The sequence below is a fragment of the Acinonyx jubatus genome, chromosome A2 (genome assembly GCF_027475565.1).
Source record: "Acinonyx jubatus isolate Ajub_Pintada_27869175 chromosome A2, VMU_Ajub_asm_v1.0, whole genome shotgun sequence".
Taxonomy (NCBI): Eukaryota; Metazoa; Chordata; class Mammalia; order Carnivora; family Felidae; genus Acinonyx; species Acinonyx jubatus.
The window spans coordinates 156,447,839-156,469,911 of NC_069383.1; the positions used below are offsets into that span (position 1 = coordinate 156,447,839).

Here is a 22,073-nt window from a genome sequence, read left to right on the forward strand (position 1 = left end):
GCGCAGACCCAGCCCTCCCCCTCGCTGCCCTGCTCCAGCCCTTAAACGTAAAGAAGGCCTCGCCCTGCCCAGCTTATTCTCCGAGCCTGCATTTCTCCTGTTAAAAAAAAATAATAACAAAATGATCTGGGGGGGATACGCAGCCCGCTGCGGACAGTGGTTCCTTCCAACAGGGGCTGGGAAGGCGCGCCACAGAGGGCTGTGTAGACTTTGGTATTTTACTGAATTCTCCAAAATTCATGACTGCTTCTGCCATGTGGAAACAGTTTTTAAAGGCATCCAGATGACTTCTTCTCAAAAAAAAAAAAAAAAAAAGCTTCCGGAGCCCCACATTTCCCCGTGGGATCAAAGACTATATTATAATAATCGATCAACTGGACAACCAAATGAGACTCAGAGCCCCCCCCCCCCAAACCAAAGTCTGGGCCTTGTTAAGGTCCGCATCTCCAACCTCCAGCCCCAGCTCCTGGCCCCCAAGAAGGCCCAGGGGAGCCTTGGGTCGAGCTGAGGTTGCGCGGGCGGGACGCGGGCAGGTACACCAGATAGGCAGCGCCACCTAGAGGCCGGTCGGCGAACGGCCAGGGCGTGGCGGGGCAGACCCCTCAGGGAATCTTCGGGGAGAGGCACTAAGCTGGGGGTGCAGGCAGGAGTAGAGGCACTGGGGTGGGAGTGAGGGGCACAACAGTACCCCTACTCCCGGCTCCGGAGACAGAAGCTGGACCAGCAGGGATAATACAGATGTAAATGCCCGGCCGCTCTATGGAAAAGACTTTCTACTGATTGCTTGGAACAGAGTAGATGGCTCAGGAAAGACCTATAGCGTTTGGGGGCGGAGAGGCTGCTGGCGCTGGAGGCCCTCTGAGCCTCCTCCTTCTCAGGAAGAGCCCTGGGGAGGCGGGAGGGCTGCAGAGGAGCTCTGGGAGCACGGTTTGGGGAGGGGCTGGCTAAGAGGAGGAGACGAGGAAGGTTATTTGCAGGTCAGAAAACTAAGGGTCAGAAAGGTTCAATCCCTTGTCCAAGATCTCGCCCGAAGTCACATGGGGGGCAGGGGGAGGGGAACCTTAAAAGTGCACCCAGCTGGTTTCCCTCCAGTCAGCCCTGTGGCCTCCCAGAGGGTGAGGACACACCCTTCCTGGCTGGCACTTGTCGTGCCCCCTTTCCCAGTACGCTTGTCCCCTCTCATCCTAAACCTCTCCCAAGTGCTGCCTCCCTGCGGCCAGGGCCACTGGGGGTGCAAACCACTAAGCCACCAACCGGGAACAACAGTCTCCAGGTCTTTGAAGTTCCGGTGGCCAAAAGCCCAAGGTGGGTCAAGGTATCGCACCAGTCTCTATCTGCCACACCCCCCCACCGGCAGGGACAGCGTGGTCCTGCCACCTCGGGAACACAAGACAATCAAAAGTCCCCCGGTGGATGGACAGTTTCTTCTCCCTACCTCAGCCCCCCCCCCCACCCCCCCGCGTGACTACAGCTCCTCCCTGCCCTGCTCTGGGTCAGCAGGGTCCTGGGGTTTTTCACCTGCTGAGCAGAGGACGCAGATGTGGCCGGATTCCCCTGAAGGCACAGTGGTCTAGGCCGGGTCACCCAGCAGCAGTCTGAAAACAGTCACATTGCAATTTCTAGTTGCCACATTGAAAAAAGTAAAAAAGAACAGGTGATTTTTTTTTTTCAGGTTTTTCAAGTTGACGTGAAACTCCCATAACTTAAAATTAACCATTTAAAGGGTTCAATTCCGGGGCGCCTGGGTGGCTCAGTCGGTTGTGCGTCGTCGACTTTGGCTCAGGGCCTGATCTCATGGTCCGTGAGTTCGAGCCCCACATCAGGCTCGCTGCTGTCACTGCAGAGGCCGCTTCGGATCCTCTGTCCCCCTCTCTCTCTGCCCTGCCGCCCCTCAAAGATAAATAAACATTTAAATGCAAAAAATAAATAGCTAAAAATAAAGTGTTCAGGGGCGCCTGGGTGGCTCAGTCGGTTGGGCTGCTGACTTCGGCTCAGGTCATGATCTCACGGTCAGTGAGTTCGAGCCCCGCATCAGGCTCTGTGCTGACGGCTCGGAGCCTGGAGCCTGTTTCAGATTCTGCGTCTCCCTCTCTCTCTGACCCTCCCCCGTTCATGCTCTCTCTCTGTCTCAAAAATAAATAAATGTTTAAAAAAATTAAAAAAAATAAAGTGTTCAATTCCATGGCACCTAGTACACCCACAGTCTTATGCAGCTATCACCTGTCTTGTTTCAGAATACACCGTTTCCCCATGAGCAGTCACTGCCCATTTTTCCCTCTCTCAGCCTCCCGCAACCCCTAATCTGCTTTCTTTGTTATTTTTATAACATTTTTTATTTATTTTTGAGAGACAGAGACAGAGCACGAGCGGGGAAGAGGCAGAGAGAGAGGGGGAGACGCAGAATCCGAAGCAGGCTCCAGGCTCCGAGCTGTCAGCACAGAGCCCGACGCGGGGCTCGAACCCACGAACCTCGAGGTCATGATCTGACCCGATGTCGGATACTTCACCGACTGAGCCACCAGGCGCCCCTCCTGGGGTCATTCTTGAGCTCTGTTGTGCCACCAGTTCCCGGGGGGTCCGGGGCAGGATGCCGGATGCCCCCGCCTGTGGGCTCGGCGCTGGGGTAGGCAGGTGATGCCGGCACAGCAAGGGTGGGACAGGCTGTCCTCCAATCCCTGTTCTGTCACCTCTGGCTACCTGTTCCACTGCTCCGCCTCACCCACACAGGCACGTGTCCTGCTATGAATGTCCTATGTTGCTATAACCCGCATTCATATGTTGATGCCCTAATCCCCAAGGTGACGGTATGATGAGAGGGCCTCTGGGAGGTGTTTAGGCCACAAAGGAGACCCCTCCTGAACGGGAACCGTGCCGTTGCGAAGGAGACCCCGGAGCCCTCCCTCGGCCCTTCTGCCAGGTGGGGGTACGATGAGCAGTTGCCGTCTGTGAACCGGAGCGAGGGTTCTCACCGTCTGCTCCACTTGCTGGTGCCTTGATCTTGGACTCCCAGCCCCCAGAACCGTGAGAAACAAACGTCTGTCGCCCTTACATCCCTCGGACGGTTGTTAGAGCGGCCGGCGCTGACTGAGATACGTCCCCACCGGGGACTTCAGCCTTGCAATCAATAAAATTGGAGCGAAATAGGAAGGATGTGTGTGCATCCGGGTCGATGATGCTATAGAGCAAGAGAAGGAGGCCGCGTGCCTCCGGGTTCGGGGGGCGCAGGGGGCTTGGGCATCCGGCAGGAGACGCCGGCCGCAGAGGCCAGTGCCTAAGACCCGGGAGCCATTGCTGGCCTGTGGGTTCCCCTGAGTTGGGGGGTCATGCACTGGGCTTGTCCCCTGGTGCAGAGCCCGGGCAGGGCTGGGAGAAAGAAGGCAGCTGGGGCAAGGGAGACCTCGGGTCAACAGGGACCCAGCCGGGGGCTGTTATAGGGTTGCTTCTTGGGGCGGTGTTCCCAGCTTTCTCGGGGCAGACCCGCCGGGCCTGGGGGGGCCACGCCAGGCCTTCCTCTGACTCATCCATCCTGGTGAGGACCCCGCAGTGGAGGCGGAGAAAGCAGCCTTTAAATATAGCTCAGCACCATCTGATGCTCCGGGACTGATGGAAGGAAGCCAGTGGCCGCCCCTGACCCAGCCAGCCTCCCTCCGCGCTAGGTTCAGACATCCTCCCCGCCCCTCCCCCACCGCCCCCACCCCCGCCTCCCTGCCTCCCCGCCCCTTCCCTCAAGGGCTCAGATGTTTAGGCTTTCTGTAAATGTGAGATATAAAAAGAACCGGGGGGGGGGGGGGGGGGGGAGGTGGGCGCAGGGGTGGGGAATGGCCACTGGCTGGCGGAGAGCTACCGCCCCCATAGAGCCCTGAGCACTGCAAACACACGCCCCGAAGGGGCGCAGCGTGTGACACGGCGACAAGCTGGCATTTAGCATCAGGCAGAAGGAGGCCAGCCAGCTGGGGGAAAGCCAAGTCTGACTTTATCCAGGCCCCTCTCCTTGGCCCACACCGGGCCCTGGAAATGGCAAATTGTGGGGCGCTTGGGTGGCTCAGGCGGTTGAGCGTCCCGCTTAGGCTCCGGTCATGATCTCACAGTTCCGTGAGTTCAAGCCCCACTTGGCGCTTGCTGCTGTCAGGGCAAAGCCTGCTTTGGATCCTCTCTCTCTCTCTCTCTCTGCCCCTCCCAGGTTCGTGCTCTCTCTCTCTCTCTCTTGCTGTCTCAAAAAAAAAAAAAAAAAAAATGTAAATCTTGTTATAAAAAGAAAGAAAGAAGTTGCAAATGGTGCGGATGCCCTGAGCCAAGGCGAGTCAAACCTGCCCCAGGAACTTACCTCACCGAGGACACAAGGACATCCTGCTCCTGGCTGCCGTCCCACAGGGCTCCAGCCCCGGACTGGCCCCCACGCGTCGGGTGGCCAGGGATACAACAGCACCCGCCACCTCCCCCCTCAGTCCGCCCCCGCTCCCCGCCCCCCCGACGGCTGACCACTCCCTGCTTTCTGCCAGTCCCTCCCCTGTATGTTGAACACCAGTTGTGTGTCGGGCACAGGTCCAGGAGCAGTGAGGGCATGCACAGTAGTAAGACGGGCACTGTCCATATCTCATGGGCTCACGGTCACATGGAGGAGGCACAAAGCACATCAAGAGACCTACACTAACAAACCCAAAGAGAAAGCATGGAAATAACGACTGCTGGGAGGAAGCCGGCCTTCCTCAGAAAGGGAAGGAAAAGTGTCCATGAGAGGGAGAAGGAGCACACTGAGAGGACCAGGATGCAACGTGCATCCTCCTTGGGACTATTGGGTCTTTATCCTGAGGGCAGTAGGGAGCCACTGAAGGCTCAGGAGGACTGGCATGCTCGGACTTCCACTGACTTATGGACAGAGAGTGGACCGGGTGATTAACAGAGGGTGGGGAGGGAGTGGGGGACTCGCGTTTAACGGGGACAGAGTTTCAGTTTGGGAAGATGAAAAGGTGCTGGGGATGGATGGTGGGGAGGGCTGCGTGACAAGATGAATATACGCAAAGCCACTGAACTTTCACTTAAGAATGGTTCAAATGGTAAATTTTACATGTCTTTTATGACAATTTTAAAAAGTGGGGGCGCCTGGGTGGCTGAGTCGGTGAAGCGTCCGACTTCGGCTCAGGTCATGATCTCACAGTTCGTGGGTTCGAGCCCCGCGTCGGGCCCTGGGCTGACAGCTCGGAGCCTGGAGCCTGTTTCGGATTCCGTGTCTCCCTCTCGCTCTGCCCCTCCCCTGCTCGCGCTCTGTCTCTCTGTCTCTCAAAAATAAATAAACATTAAAAATAAATAAACTTTTAAAAAAAGAACAAAGTTTTTTTTCCCTCTGAATTTATTATCCAATTTGTCTTTTTTTTTTTTTAAAAGAGGCAAAAAGGTTTAGTTTTATTTTAGTTTAGCTTTTTTAGGAACAAAGTTTTGCTACATCATACAACGTGGATGAATCTCAAAACCACGCTAACTGAAAGAAGCCAGGCACAAAACGTGATGGTGAACGTACTAAATGCCAGGCAATCATCCACTTTAAAATGGCTAATTTAGGGGCGCCTGGCTAACTCAGGCTGTGACAGCGTGAGACTCTTGATCTCAGGGTCGCGAGTTCAAGCCTCATGTTGGGCGTTGAGCTCACATACAAACATACAGACACACAGGTTGATTTAATGTTACATGTGTTTTGCCAAAAGAAAGAAAAAGAAAGGAAAGAAGGAAGGAAAGGAAAGAAATGGAAAGGAAGGGAGGGAGGGAGGGAGTGGGGAGGGCAGGCAAACCCACTGGCCTCGGACGTGTCTCTAGACCCAAGGCAGTGACAGCGAATAGCACCCAGCGAGGGAGGTGACAGCAGGTGAGGGCAGGGAAAGGCTGAGCAAAAGGGAAAACAGTGGGACAGTAGAGGGGACGTGGTGGCTGGTTAGAGGGGACGTGGCTCTTGGGGTGGTTCTGTCGGGGCTGGAACCCTCACCGCGTGTCCCAGCTGTGCCCGCCCCCCTCCTGCCCCGTCCCGTTGTTCAATCCCACTCCACTTTGAAGGCCCAGATGTCCCCCCACCCCCTGAGGACCGTCCTAGCCTCCCCTTCCTGGCATGATTATCGGTCCCTGTGTGTCCCCGAGCCACTCCACACAAACGCCACCCACCTGTGCACTGAGGAAACATCCCCGGAAGCCCTGAGTCCGAGGCGGGTTGACGCTCGGTTCTCAGGCCCTGTAGAGCAGGGGTCTGCAAACTTCTTGCGGGGGGAAGGCCAGACAGGAAGTATTTTTTCTTTTCGGCTTCGAGGGGCCAGGCAGGCAGTCTCCGTTGCAATGATTCAACTCTGCCACTTCGAATAAAGGCCGCCACAGCCGACAGGGAAATGAACGAGCGCAGCTGTGTGTCGATAAAACTTTATCTGCGGACACGGAGTTAGTCCACGGAAATACATTTGCCAGGGAACACCGTGTGAATTCGAGGAGTCCGAGATGTGAATTTGATGCATTTAGCTGTTGGAATACGATTGCCATCGGAGCGATAACTAGCACCCGTATCGCATCGTGGAATTATCATCTCCTGGTCGGAGTTGCAACGATCAACGGTTCTGGTCTCTTAACAAATCTGATGGTTATGATATTGTTGTATATATCCACTCTACCCTGCGTTAGCTCTTCAGGACTTATTTTCTACTCGTTGCCAGGTTGTACCCTTAAACAACATCTGTCCTATCCCTCCAACCCCCTTGGATACTGAAATCTGAACTGCATATAATTTTCACATCATGGTGGGTTGTTTTTTTTTTTTTTTTCCCCAACCATTTAAAAACGAAAAGGCCATTCTCAACTCGCAGGCTGTGCAGAAACAGGCAGCAGGCTGCATTTAGCAAATGAGGGCTGCGGATGGTTCCAACACCACCTCTTGCCCCACATCTGCTCCTTCTAATACCATAGCAGGGAGTCTGGAAGGATGATCCGGGGTTTTAAAAAGATAGCATCATGAAGATAATAGAGGGGCGCCTGGGGTGGCTCAGTCGGCGAAGCATCCGACTTCGGCTCCAGTCACGATCTCGCGGGTTCGTGAGTTCGAGCCCGGCAACGGGCTCTGTGCTGACGGCTCAGAGCCTGGAGCCTGCTTCAGATACTGTGTCTCCCTCTCTCTCTGTTCCTCCCCCACTCGCACTCTGGCGCTCGCTCTCTCTCTCTCTCTCAAAAATAAATGAAGATTAAAATTTTTTTAAAAGATAACATAGACCCACATTGCTATAAGCAAAAGGTCCCGTGGTACAGAGTCCTTCTGTCTCCCATCCTGCACCCATAGCTTCATGGGGGTTCCTTAGGATCAGAGAACATTCAGGCTCCGGCTACAGATGGTTCGGCACGAGGCGCGGGCAGCCGCTGGAAGCAGGGAGCGGCAGTACCTCTGTCCCTTCCCAGGACACCCTGGAAGGACAGTTGTGAAGGGCAATCCTCCCAGCCTCCCGGCGGGCAGAGCTTCAAACAGCGCACCTGGCTGTTCATTTCCGTTGGAGGGAGAAATAGCCGATGTGCAATCATATGCTGGTTTGTGGGCTGCAGCCGGAAGGTCAATGACTTGAAAGGAAAATGATTGGAAAACTGATGACGGGTCGCCTGGGAAGGTGTGTGGACCGACCTCTCTGAGTGAACAAGGAGAGTGAAGGTACTTGCGCCCCCTGATGGTCTAAATAAGTATGTCCCCGCCCCCAGACTCACACCTGGAAATCCTAACCCCCAAAGTAATGATATTAGAAGGTTGGGGGGGTGGGGGGCCCATGGGTGGCACGCTAAGCATCTGGCTTCAGCTCAGGTTGTGATTTCATGGGGTTTTTTTTGTTTTTTTTTATTTTTTTTTTTTTTACATTTATTTATTTTTGAGAGACAGAGCATGAGCGGAGGAGGGGCAGAAAGAGAGGGAGACACAGAATCTGAGGCAGGCTCCAGGCTCTGAGCCATCAGTACAGAGCCCGATGCAGGGCTTGAACTCATTAAGTGCAACAGCACGACCTGAGCCAAAGTCGGATGCTCCACGGGCTGAACCAGCCAGCTGCCCCAACACTACTTTTTAAAAATTAATTATTTAATTATTATTATTTTTTTTTTACATTTTTTAAATGTTTATTTTTGAGAGACAGAGAGAGCAAGCAGGGGAGGGGCAGAGAGAGACACAGAATCCGAAGCAGGCTCCAGGCTCTGAGCCATCAGCACAGAGCCCGATGCGGCACTCGAACTCACAAGCCGTGAGATCATGACCTGAGCCAAAGTCGAATGCTTCACCGACTGAGCCACCCGGGCACCCCATCCGCAGGGGAAGATTTTAATAAGCAAGTGAATAGGAGGACCCATTCTGTGGACACCAACAGGCCTCTTTCTCCAGACACCCCTGTCATCATTCCAGTCCGCCCCCCCCCCGCCGCCCTGCCCCATCTCCCCTCCCACCTGGGTGACCCCTGTTAGCCACCTGCTCTATGCTGTGGCTCCGCTCTCCCCACCATCCACCTACCTCGGTTTCTGAGGAGCTCCAAGGGGGCCGGCACCCGCGATGCACCCCCCACACACACACAGGCCGAAGGCCAGGCCACCTCCACTTGTGCAGACGGGTCTGGGAGGAGGGAAGCCTCAGGCTCCTGCAGGAGCAGGGCCTAGCACGGGGCAGGCTCCTTCCCCTCACTCCTGCGCAGCACTGCCTCCCACCACCCACCCCTGTAGATCCTTTCATTTGAAGCCAGAGCAGAAGCGTGAAACACTTCCAGCTTGCTGACTTCCTTCTGTTTTTTTAATTGTGATAAAATTCAGAGACCATAAAATTAACCCTTAGCCACTGTAAAGCGTATGACTCAGCGGCACGTGGGACTCTCACAATGTTGTGCAACCATTGCCACTATCTAGTTCTAGAATATGCCCACCGCCCCGCCTCTGAGCCCCCTGCCTCGCCAAGGAATAATCTGGACCCGTTAAGCAGTCACTCCCGGGGTGCCTGGGTGAGTCAGCCTATTGAGCACTGACTCTTGGTTTCTGCTCAGGTCCTGATCTCAGGGTTCTTGAGTTCGAGCCCCGCGTCCAGTTCTGCGCTGACAGCTCGGGGCCTACTTGGGATTCTCCCTCTCCCTCCCTCTCTCTCTGCCCTCCCCCACTGGCGCGCGTGCTCTCTCTCTCAAAATAAACAAAAAACTTAAAAAAAGAAAAAAAAAGGCAGTCACTCCCCATTTCCCCCTCCTGGGCCCCTGGCAACTACTAATCCACTTTCTGTCTCTATTTGCCTGTATTGAATATTTCATGTAAATGACGTCACAATAGTGGCCTCTTGTGGTTGGCTTTGAACATAATGTGTTTGAACATAATGTGTTTGAACATAAAGGTTCATCCACGTGGGAGCATGTGTCAGAACTTCATTCCTTTTTATGGCCAAATAATAGTCCATAGTATGGAGGGACCACATTTGTTTATCTATTCATTCTTTTTTTTTTTTTTTTTTTTTAAGATTTTATTTTAGGGCCACCTGGGCGGTTCAGTAGGTTAAGTGTCCGACTCTTGATTCCGATTCACGATCTCAAGGTTTGTTAGTTTGAGCCCCACATCCCACTCGCTGCTGTCACCGCAGAGCCTTCTTCAGATCCTCTGTCCCCCTCCCTCTGCCCCTCCCCTGCTTGTGCGCTCAAAAATAAATAAACATTAAAAACACAACAGTACAGCAAGGACATGACAACGGAGAGCTCAGCAAATGTGGGCGGAATAAATGAATGAATCAACGTTTTGAGGAACCTTTCCTCCGCAGCACTGCCGTTTTGGGTGACTGAGAAGCTGTCTGGCTAAGGTGAGAGCCTCAAATGCCCCAGCTGGGGGGGTAGGGGGATGGGATGCAAAGGCAGAGGAGCCCCACGAAACAGAGGGAGGGGTATAGACTCCTTCCTGAACTCCTAGTGGTTTTCTGGAAAGGTCCCAGAGGTAAAGCCCAGCTCTAAGGGACAGAGGAAGAGGCTGCCAGGATTCTCCCAAGACAACCCAGGAGGTGAGGTCAGCCTGTAGAGCGGAGGCAGCACCCCCGGCAAGGATGGGCCCGCTGTCCCAGGGGGCTCACCGCCCCCCTGGCCACCTGCTCCCAGCCCGCCGACAAGTGCCAGGGAGGGGAGGGCGGAGGAAGGAGAGGCACAGGAAACAGACAGGATCGGACAAGCCCCTCGACAAGACAAGCTCTTGGAAAGGATCAAGGAACCATGTATAGGCGCCCAGCCTGGCCCCACATCTGCCAGCTCAGTGTGGCGGTAGGTCACCTCAGTCTCTGTCACCGGCCGGGGACGGCCTCCCTCTTGTCTTCCTCCCCTGTCCCGGCCCCCCACATCTGTCACCTTCCAAATCCCCAGGTCAAACTGCCCAGAGACACCGTCCCGAGCCCTCAGACACGTCACTCGGTCACGGCCACAGTCGGAAGCCACACACGCCACCACCCTCCTGAGCAGCAGCCACTGAGGGCAGGGCCTCCACCAGTGGAGACACACGGGAGTCCCTGAAGGCCCCTGTGGACTCCCAGGAACCCCCGCTGCCCGGGAGAAACAGGCTGCAAGAGACCAGATGAGGGCTGTTTACTGCAACAAACAGAGACCTCTCCCTTCCTGGCGGGGGGTGGGGAGCAGAACATTCTAATGTGCCCGTGCCACAGGCTCTCCCTGACCACCTTCCCAAATCAGCCACCACTCTCCCCAGTCTCCTACAACTCTCTCCCTCTCTCACAACCCTATTGTATTTCTTCGGAGTGTTTATCTCTATCTGACTTCACAGTGTCTGTGGCCACTCAATCCCGCCTGGCCCCCACCCCGATAGGAAACAAGGTCTCCACAAACCATAAGAGACTCTCTAAATTAAAAAATAATTTAGTGTTTATTATTTATTTTTGAGAAAAAGAGAGAGAGAGAGAGAGAGAGAAGGCATGAGTGGGAGAGGGGCAGAGAGAGAGAGGGAGACTCCAAAGCAGGCTCCAGGCTCCGAGCTGTCAGCACAGAACCCATCGCGGGGCTCGAACTCACAGGCTGTGACATCATGACCCGAGCCGAAGCCAGACGCTCAACCGAATGAGCCACCCAGGGGCCCCCCCCATAAGACACTCTTAGAACAACCTGAGGGGTGCTGGCGGGCTGTTGGGTAGGGGGATGGGCTAAATGGGCGATGGGCATTAAGGAGGGCACTTGCTGGGACAGGCACTGGGTGTTATATGTAAGTGATGAATCACTAAATCCTGAAATCATTATTACGCTATATGTTAACTGATTGGGACTTAAATAGAAATACATATGTACATACAAGGTCTCCAAAGACGGGAACCCCCTGGACCCCCAGTCCAGGGACTGGCAAACTTCTTTTTTTTTTTTAACATTTTTTAAAATTTTCTTTTTATTTTTTTATTTATTTTTGAGACAGAGAGAGAACATTAGCAGGGAAGGGGCAGAGAGAGAGGGAGACATAGAATCTGAAGCAGGCTCCAGGCTCTGGGCTGTCAGCACAGAGCCCGACGCGGGGCTCGAACTCACAGACTCTGAGATCATGACCTGAGCCAAAGTCGGATGCTCAACCGACTGAGCCACCCAGGCGCCCCGGGATTGGCAAACTTCTGCAAAGAGCCAGATAGGAAATGTGCTCGGCTTTGCGGGTCTCTGTGGCAACAACCGTGCTCTGCCCTCCCACCCATGGTGGTGGCCACCATCAAAAAACCCCAAACGGGCGTCGGTGGGGAATGTGGAGAAGTCGGAGCCCCTGCACACTGTTGCCACCAACATAAAACGGTGCGGGTACCCTGGAAAACAGCATGCTGGTTCCCCCCAAAATTAAAAATAGAATCACCATATGACCCGGCAATGGCGCTTCTGGGTCGACGCCCCCAAAGAATTGAAAGCAGGGTCTTCAAGAGATATGTGTAGGGCCGCCTGGTGGCTCAGTCAGTTAAGCATCCGACTACGGCTCGGGTTCCTGAGTTCGAGCCCCGCGTCGGGCTCTGTGCTGACAGCTCGGAGCCCGGAGCCTGCTTCGGATTCTGCGTCTCTCTGTGTCTCCCTCCGTCTCTCCCCGTCCCCGGCTCATGCTCTGTCTCTCTCTCTCTCTCTCTTAAAAATAAAAAGATTTTAAAAAAAGAAGAAGAAGAAAAGCAACCGCAGACAATATGGACGTGAATGGGCATGACTGCATACACATAATTTACGCCTGCCGAAACTGGAATTTCCTATGATTCTGTGTCTCATGGAATACTCTTTTTCTCTTGCTTTCATCTGTTTAATAATGTAAAAACCATTCTGAACCAGAAGGCCGCGAGGAGGACGGGCGGATGTGGCCCGCGGACTGTGGTTTCGAGACCCCGGTCCAGTCTGCCGGCCCTGCGTGTTGTGCCTCTGGACTGGCAGGGGCTGGGGTCGTGCACTTGCTGCATGAACGAATGCGTGCATGCACGAATAATGGCACAGCTGGCCAGCAAGCAAACGCCAGAACCTTCGCTTCTGTCCTGAGCACCTTCGGGAAAGCCAATTAACCTCTCTGGGTCTTGGGTTTTCAGCTGTAAACGATCTAGGCTGACACCCGTGCTGGGTGTGCCTCCACTTACCGGGCCTCCTCTGGTTCCTCCCACTCTTTCTCCAGCTCCGGGGCAGGGGTGGGGGAGGGCGGTTGGGAAACCAGGAAGCTCTAAGAGAGAAGATAGAAGCCTCCCTCGCTGGCTCAGAGCCGGGACCTCACTCCTTGTGTGCACCCCTCCCCAGCCCAGGCCGACACTGAGGTCTGCTGGGTACCACACACACAGTCTCTCGTCCAGACCTAAATATATTCCAACCTCAGGGACATTCCACACCCCACGCTCATTTCCGCCTTTCTGCCCAGCATAGTCTCAAGAACAAAAATCCAAGTGGAAGGTTGGGGGCCGTGGAGGAAGAGGAGGAGGGAGGGAGCCAGTGTGACCAGTCTGAGATGTGGCTTCAAGGGTCCTGGTCGTGATGGGGATGCTGGGAAAGCTGAGAATGAGGGGGCCTCCCCCCCTCCCTTCCAGCCTGCACAGTGCTTCCCTGCTCTGCTCGCAGCTTCGTGAGTCACCATGCCGGCATTCGCTGGCACAGAGCCAGGGCTGGGTGGGATGTCAGGGCGGCAGGCGGGCGGGCGGGGAGACCTACTTTAGCCTTGGTTTCTCCCCCACGCCCACAAGGGCCTTGGGTCTCAGAGCACACACCCCAGCACCTACTCAGTACATCCAGAGGCCAGGTTGGGGCTTCCCACGTCTGCTGCCCTGGGAACCAGGAAGGAAGGGCTGCCTGTCGCCACCCACCTGGGGCACTGCGCAAGTCCAGCCACCAGGGGCTGGGGAGGCCAGCACCCCTGTCTCCAGGTAGAGCGGATGTGGCCTAGAAAGGTCGCCCTGCTGGCTCCTCCCCAAGATGCCAGAACCTGCCAATCACCTCCATGCCCAGGACTCCAGCCAAGGCCCCAAGTTTGACTCCACATCTGTATTTGGGAAAAGATACACACACACACACACACACACACACACACAGTGGGGACAGGCAGGGCAGTGGAAGGCGGGCGGCGAGCCTACGCCTCACCCACTCCACCCCAACATTCAGCCACGCTGGGGGACGTTTTTCGGCTGCCACAACTACACAAAGAGGCACTGGTGGCACCTAGTGGGTGGAGGCCACCGCTGATGCTCGACACCCTCCGATGCACGAGGCAGCCCCACCACAGAGAGCCATCCGGCCACAAAAAGTCCAGAAACGCTAGCCATGTGCCCAGGTTCGAATCCAGGCTACAGCACTTTTCAGCTGTAAAGACTATATGCAGGAGGAAGGCTATCTAACCCCATGGTGCCTCAGTTTCCTCCACGGGAAACAAGGAGAATGCCATAATAAGCAGTGAGGACTCTGGGAGTGGAGCACTTAGCTTCTATGGTTGTTGTCATTCTCCTTTTTTTGTTTTTTTCCTTTAAGTAATCTCTATCCCCCGCGCGGCGCTCGAACTCACGGCCCCGAGATCAAGAATCCTATGACGTACTGACTGAGCCAGCCGGGCAATCCCGCTGTCATTCTTAAGACCTCAGGCTTCAAGTCCCACAGACTTGAATTCGAATTTGACATTTGTCGTGGGGCACCTGGCTGGCTCAGTGGGGAGAGCATGAGCCTCTTGATCTCGGGGTCGTGAGTTCAAGTCCCATGTTGGGCATAGAGCTTACTAAAAGACAAGCAAACAAACCACACACACACACACACACAACCCCAAAATCCAAAAAATAACACACACACACACACACGCAAAATAAAACAAAAAACCCCTGACACTTCTCAGCTGGATTTGGATAAGTGCTGTCACTGCCTGTCTCCGGAGTCACTAGGGGCAACAGATGAGCTACTGGGCACACAGCCTTAATGTGCGTTGGGGACACAGGGGTGCTGAGTAAACTCTTGCTGAGCTCAGGAGGGCCTGAGCCTGGAAGGGGCAGGAGGGGACATAAGACCATCTGGCTTCTGGGTTCCACGGATGCCATGGCAACGGGACAGGATGGGCTCAGGTGCAAGAGAGTTGGAGCGAAGGTTTCAGGGAGGATTCACGCTGGCCACAAGCACCAAGCGGGAAGCATATGGCCCCGTGCGTGCGTGAGGCCAGGCCAACCTGGAGTGTGGCTGGCAGGAGCCTTCTAGCTGAGGAACTTTCCCCAGCTTTCTAGAACATCCAGGCCAGCTGCAAGGAGGGGAAGTCACTGAGAGCAGGGAACAGGCACACTAGGGTAATCTAGGACAATCGGGGACAGAGAATTTCTCCGGAGCCGCGTGTGTGTGCGTGAGCGAGCGTGTGGGTAACCCACTGGGCCTAGACTCAGCTCACGGTGTTGAGGGGACTGAGCCCGCTCTCCCCAGCCAACCAGAAACCCGGGTCCGAGCTCGGGACATGGCCCTGGGGGAGGCTCCTCGCTCTGGCCTTCCCAGCCTTCAGGGATAGGGCTGGCTTGAGTCACACCGGAGTGCCCACACCCCTCCCATGGTGAACAGTCATGAGAGAGAGGGGCAAGCCTAAGGAGAGAGGAGGGAGGCACAGGGAAATACGATGATGCCCGGAAGCAGCCATTGATGCACAGCGTCCCCAAGGGCCCTGCAAATGGCAGCCGGGGCTCCACAGAGGCCAGGGACGCAAAGCAAAGCAGGAGAGGGGAAGACATCCCCCCCCCCCACCCCGCACCCCCCCATCCCGGCTGAAAGGAAAGCCTCGGTGGTCCCAGTGCGGCCCCTGTTCCCACGGCCCGCTTCTCTGTTTTCTTCAGAACCGGCCTCACACCCGCCCCTCTCAGAAGAGAATGCCTTGTCCCAAACCACATGTGGCCCCTTTGAAAATTCCGGTGACTGTTTATAAGGCAGTGTCCGCGGGGATTTGGAGGGTAGCTGGGGAATACATGGAACTCAGTGCGGCAGACTCCAGCCGCTGCTCGGATGCAGAGCCTGAGCGGGAAAGAGTCTCGAGACTCCCCCCCCCCCCCCCCGCCCCCCGCCTCTACCCCCCCCCTACCCCGAGGAGTCTGAAAGTTGCCGCCTGCGGGGACTCGGCAGTGGGTTAACTGCAGGCCTGCTTTGCCTTCCCCGGTGGGGTGGCAGTGGCTAGAAGCCAGGACAAGGTTCATTCCGGAAGGGCGGGCCACAGAAGGGAGGGGAGGAGAGGGGAAGGGGGCCTCAGGTGGATGCTGGCTGGCGGTAGGCCGGCCTGGGCCCGAACCCCAGCTGCTGGGCCTCTAACAGGCCCCCCCCTGCCCCCCCTCCCCTGCCCTCCGGTCTGAAAGGCAAAGCAGTGAGCCACTTCCTGTCCCAGACACCAGCAAGGGGGCCTGGCAGCAGCCTTTGCAGTCTAGAAGTTTGGTTTTGCTCAGTAAATAATGATTACCAAAAAAAAAAAAAAAAAAAAAAAAGAACAAAACAAAACAAAACACCCCAACCCCCAAACCAACTTTATCCTCCTCAAGCCCTTGGGTTGAACGTGCACATATTGGCCCTTGGGGAGGTTTTTGCTGTCAGAAAGGGGAGGAAAAAATGGTACAGTCACCCAGCAAGTGGGTGTGAAAAAGCTGAAGAGGGCATTTGGTGGGCCATCCTGGTGGGAGGTGGGCCAAGGATGCAAGGAGAGAGAGAAAAGGCCTCCCAGTGGTGGCAGGGAGAGCTGGGGCCCCGTGGCCCTCGCCCCGCCCCACCCCACCCCACCCCACCCCAGCTCTCTTTCCTTATCAGTGAATGGAAGATAAGCCACTGGGTATATACAAGCAAAAGTCCACTGGTGTGGACAAGGGCCTCTACGTGACCCCTGCCCCCCACCCCATCCCCCCCAATCCAGGAGAGAAAGAAAAACAATGCACTTTGTTTTACTAGACACACGTTCGCTCTAGGCCTTAATTCCCTCATCTGTAAAACGAGGCCAGTGAAAGTGTCTACTTTAATTTTTTTGTTTCTTTTGAGAGAGAGCGAGCGAGACAGCAGAGAGCCCTGCTAGCACACAAGTGAGGGAGGGGCAGGGAGCAGGAGAGAGAGGATCCCAAGCAGGCTCCACACCATCAGTGCAGAGACTGACATGAGGCTCGAACCCACGAACTGCGCGATCATGACCTGAGCGGAGATCAAGCGTCGGATGCTTCACGGACTGCGCCGCCCGGGTGCCCCAGGCCTACTTTAGTTCTGATTTAGGCTTGCAGTGATGGATAACTGAGAATGTGGGAGGGCCAGGCACAGCACCTGGCTGGGTGGGAGGCATCACTGTGTGCAGTCTCTTCTTAGAACAGGGCATGTTGTCTGGCCTGTAACTACCCAAAAGCCTCCGGGGCCGGATGCTGGGGCTCCAGGGACCCTCAGAAGCTCCTGGAGCCCCACAGACTCTCCTGAGGGTGAACCTCTCTGGCTAGCTCTGTAAACAGAAGAGACTTCGCATGAATTCTCAAGGAACACAACAGCTAATTCCCCAGCGTATCTTCCCGGAGCTCCAAGAGACAGCAAAAGGTTTCCCAGACCCCCAGCTCAGGTCGCTCTGGCCCATTAGGAACACGCTGTGCTCCTCTCAGGCCCTTGGAAGAACTTCCCAAGCAGGGAAACTGAGGCCCGGACCAGGGAGCCAACTGGCTGGGGGGTCGTGACCTCCGGCTCGTCTGGCAGGGCAGCAACACCTTGGATTCACCTGGGTCCCTCGGCCGGGCCAAGCCCATCCCCCAGAGATCCTGGGATGTCTCAGCCCTCAGCAGAGTGGATTCTCCCAGGCTAGCTATGCCCCGTCCCCCACCCCCCAGGGGGGCACAACCCTCAGCTCACCAGAGAGCAGAGAACCAGGCTCTATCACTCCACTGAGGACCGCAAGGGGTGCATTCGCCTTGCCCTTTCTGATCATTTGTGAAAACAAGACCTGGGACGGGAGAGAAAGAGCTGCCTGTTCGCTAGCTCGGTGGACAAATCCCCTCCGGCTCCCTTTCCACAGGCCAGGCCCCTGAGATGCTCCCCCAAGCTGCACCCCCGAGGGAAGGGTTAACAGGAAGCGCCTGGCCGTCCAGCAGCTACAGAAGCCCATTGTTCTGTCAGTCCCCTCCCCCTCGTCCAGGATGACCCTCTGGGGAGCCCCTTCAAAAGGGCCGGACTGGTGTCTCCAGGCTGCTGGCCAGCCAGTCGGGAGAGTGAGCACAGGAAAAGGAAACCCGCCGGGCGCGGGCTGGGGCACAGCTGTCACCGCCACATCCCCCGGGGGCTTTCCGAGGAAGGGGCGGGGGTGCTCAGCCTTGCCTGCCCCCGAGTGGGCAGCCCTCCCCGCGGTCCCCATCTGGAAGCCAGAAAGCTTTGATCTCGAGCCTTTAGGTACAACTGAAGCTCCTGCCTCCCTCCACCCCGCTTCCCCGCCCCCCCCCCCGCCCCCGCTCCTCCCGCCCCCCCATCTCTGGTTCAGAAAGTTTCACACCCCGCCCCTCCTCCATCGGATTTCAGATCTTCTCTTCTCCAGGTCCCATCAGCTTTTTCTGATTAGCAGCCTCGGGTGGGGGGTGGAGGAAGCGGGTGCTTTGGTAGGGCGTCCTGGGTTTGAGGGGCGCTAGGAGGAGGAGGGCTGTTAGCAATTCCCTGGGAGACCCTGGGGGCGGGCAGGGCGAGGACGAGCAGCTGGCCACCAGATGTGGGTGGACAGACGGAGGAGGAAATTAATTGGTGCCAGTCGGTGGCGGGCGAGGAAAGGCAGGTCCCCAGGGGGCCAGGGGAGCCGCCCAGGTGCGGGAGGGAGCTGAAGGAGTGAGGGGGGCAGTGAATGTTTAGGTTATTATTATTTTTAATGTTTATTTAATTTTGAGAGCGAGAGAAACAGAGCACAAGCGGGAAGGGGCAGAGAGAGGGAGACACAGAATCCGAAGCAGGCTCCAGGCTCCGAGTTGTCAGCTCAGAGCCCGACGCGGGGCTCGAACCCACGAACCGTGAGATCATGACCTGAGCCGAAGTGGGACGCTTGACCGACCGAGCCACCCAGGCGCCCCTGTTGAGGTTCTTTCTTCACTGAGAGCCAACAACGTGCTGGGGGAGAGGGGGTCGATCTTGGACGGATTGGGTATGTAGGTGGAGGGCCTTAGGCCTTGGGCTCAGCTCTCCTGGACACAAATTTCGAGGTGGGCGGAATAAACCTCCAGGCTGAGCCTGGGGGAACAGGTGCCCTGGTGAGACCCATTGTGGACACAGGTGGGAAGGTGTGGACCCCCCTGAGCACACGTGTGTGGATCCGAGCGCCACGAGACACTGCTGCGGGGGCTCTGGTTCCCCGTGGACACCGGTGTGGGGTTCTGGGCTCCTCTGGACACGTGGGGAGCTTCAGCAGCCTGCACGACAGCGGTGGGTAGCATGAACCCCAAGCTCTGGCAGCCCCCTTTCCCTCCCGCTCCTTCCGCGATTTACCTGATTCGGATCAGGCCCCCAGCCCCACACGCCCCGGCGCGGCCTCCGCCTTCCGGCCCGGCCCCTAAGTCCCACTCCCGCATCCGTGGGGCGTGCTTTGGGGGGGGGGGGGCGCCCCGCGCGGAGAACCTGGGCGGAATCTGGTCCGGAAGAGACCGGTTTGGGGGGCGAGGGGCGTGGCCCAAGTCACTGACTACGCTGGGAGTTCTTGGAAGTCGCTCGGTGCGGCGCGCAGGGGCGGGACCCGGGGGGGAAGAGCGCGAGACGAGGTGAACTCGTCTATCCCGCCCCCGTCTGTGATTGACACCCCGATCGCTCCGCCCCGCGTTGTGGTAGTTACTGACCTCGACCTCCCCGCCTAGGACTCACATTTCCTGGCGGAGATCGAGGCCCCGCCCCGCCTGGCCTAGGCCTGCGCCTTCCCGGCTCGGACGCGCGGACCTCGCCCCAGGTTCCTGGAACCGGGCAAACCGGTCCGGGTGCTGTTTCTGTGGCTCAGCCCTTTCCCAGGTTTGCGGAGGCTTTAGCGGGGCGCCTGCCCCTTAGGTCCTGCCGAGAGGAGAGTGGAGGGGATCTTGGATGGCCGACACGACTAGAGCCGTCCCTTACTTGCTCTCCTGCAGGGCATTCCTCTCTGGCCTCAGTTTCCCATCCGTAAAAGGTGGAGTTAAAAGGACCAGTCTCAAAGGAGAGGTTGCAAATGAATCATTCATTCACAAAAACCACTTAGTAAGCACCTGCTAGACTCGTCTCTGGCCTCGAAAGGAGGCCCCAGGCCAGAAGAAGAGACAAACCCAGAAACGAATATAAAATTGCTTTGTGATGTTACAGGGAAAAAAAAAAAAAAGCTCCTAATCTGAGCGTCCGTAAACAAAGGTCTTGGACCAAAATGGGGGGCATTTGTAGCTTTGTCTCTCATCCAGAGGCAGAATTTTTCTAACTCTGAAACGGTGGCCAAACTGATTCAATGCTATTTAAATAAGAGGACGAATCCCTTTGTTTCTCTCTTTTCAGCTTTTAGACTTTCCCTAGTCTTCTGACTGAAGATAGGCCCTTTCCTGTCTCCTGTGGTAATAATGTGTCCTAAACCGTGGCTAATCTCTGTGCCTAACTAAGAAAGCTGTCCGGACCCTCATACTGGCTACTGTTTCAGCAGAATCTTATGTGACATTGTTTTGTTTTCACTGTAGCTTGTATTAAAGGTTACCTTCTAAGTATGGTCCGTGATTAACAAGTGGCTTACGTTCAGAAAAATTTTTAGATAAATAATAGTACAGTTGTTTTGCAGATATGACAAAAATCCTGGCCATCAACGGTCTGAAATTTGGTAAATTCTATGCTAAGAGTCATGGGCAGCCACTGATTAAATGCGACAATAACTACTAAGCACTTAGCACTTGCCTCCCCCAGACAACCTCATCGACTCTTCCAGGCCTGGGTTGGGCATTCCTGGAACGGACATTTGAACACAGATGCGAACTAGAACATTAATTTACCCTTCCAGACGGTGAGTAGTGTTTGAAGGAAGGCTGAGAAGAGGGGCAAAGGGGCTGGGAGGCAGAGTGGGGAGTGTCTTTAGATCAGATGGCCAAAGAAGGCCTCTCCCAGGAGGTGACATTCCGGCAGAGATCTGAACAAAGTGAGAACGGATGTCTGGGAGAGGAGCATTGCAAACAGAAGCAACACCAAGTGCAAAGGCCCTGGACTGGGACATGCCTGGCCTGTTCTCCAAGCAGAAAAGAGGCCACGGTGGATGAAGCAGAGGGGAGCTGGGGAGTGACATTATCCAACTTGCATTTTTAGAAGATCTGTGTGGCTGCGGGGTAGGGTAGATTGTGGGGGCGAGAGCAGGGGGGAAGCCACTGCCCCTGATCCATGTGAGAGGTAACAGCAGCCCACACCAACATCAGAGCCAGGAGGTGGAGAAAGTGGAGTGGGAAGAGAGGTCAAGTTGACAGCACCTGTGACTGGGTGCCACGGGCAGGAAGGAGAAAAAGGGATCCAAGGAGGATTCCTCAGTTGGGAGGCCAGGGAGACATGGGAAGGGGCCTTGGACAGAAAGCCTGGGGGTGGGGGAGGGGGTCCAGGCTGGGGAGCAAAATTTGGGAGCCGGCATAGAGTGGCATTTAAGGCCCTGCGACTGAATGAGACTACCTACAAAGGGGTGAGTGTAGACAGCCAGAGGCCCAGGGCCTGAGGTGGGAGGAAACCAGAGGTGTGGAGGCCTGGGAGGAGGCAAGAGTCAACCCGGTCAAATCCCTAGGATGAAACCAAACTCTGGAGCTGAGCGGGGACGCTGACCCTCATGCACACGGAGCTGTTGGAGGCAGGAACTATTTCTCCAGCTCTCTGGGATGAGCACAGCATCTGTACCCACATCGCCACACCAAACGCCTGTATTGCTGTATGCGCCTTTAAATGGACGGCACTGTTATCATTCTGAGTTCTACCAATAATAAAATAACACCGCTTCCGGTGTGCCAGGCATCCCACCAGGCCCTTTAAATGTATTATCTCAATCTTCGCAACGGACCCCAAGAGGTAGGGGCTATGGTTGCCCACAGTGTACAGCCAGGGAAACGGAGGCCCAGAGAGGTGAAGTGACTCGCTCAAAGCTGCACAGCAAGCAAGTAGACCTGGTGGGCTGGCTCCAGAATCTGTGTTCCCACCCCCACAAGGTCTGCCGCCGGCCCTTGTCCCTCAGCGTCATGGTTCTGAGCCATTGGTGTCGCCAGAGAGTGTAGATCTGTCCCCGCTCAGGCCATTTATTCTCCGGGGAGGCATGGATAGTCCGAATTCTACCAGACCGGTTAGATGGGATGGGCATATAGGTTGTTTCCAATTTGTACTGTGGACAACACTGTAATGAACAGCCTTCTGGAGCCTCCTGCTGCAGGCCTGAGGTTCCCCCGGGGGGGACTCTACTGGTCAAGGGACTTGTGACACTTTTAGTTTTCACAACTATTGTCCCATGAATTACTCCCCCAGAGGGCCTAGCCCAATGATCCGATGCCATGTAACGGTGTGAAAACCCAGGTTATTGTGACGAATATTCAATGTTGCCTATTCGGAAGGGTGGAATGGGGTCTTGGGAAGGGGGATATATTAAAGGGATGGGGGGGGGGGGCTTCTCCTGTCTCCCACTTCATCATCTCCAGCCCCCAGCCCGGAAAC

The 22,073-nt window shown here is 55.9% G+C and overlaps 2 long non-coding RNA genes across 2 annotated transcripts; both read right to left on the minus strand.

The window, feature by feature from the left end:
- Positions 1 to 4,464: 4,464 nt before the first annotated feature.
- On the minus strand, positions 4,465 to 10,870 carry LOC128314944 (uncharacterized). Its single transcript, XR_008297238.1, has 3 exons — positions 8,501 to 10,870; positions 6,148 to 7,572; positions 4,465 to 4,642 (listed from the first exon to the last, which is right to left on the minus strand). It is a non-coding gene; the product is annotated as an uncharacterized LOC128314944 (long non-coding RNA).
- Positions 10,871 to 16,429: 5,559 nt separating this feature from the next.
- Positions 16,430 to 17,885, minus strand: LOC128314945 (uncharacterized). Its single transcript, XR_008297239.1, has 2 exons — positions 17,292 to 17,885; positions 16,430 to 16,893 (listed from the first exon to the last, which is right to left on the minus strand). It is a non-coding gene; the product is annotated as an uncharacterized LOC128314945 (long non-coding RNA).
- Between the last annotated feature and the right edge of the window lie 4,188 nt (positions 17,886 to 22,073).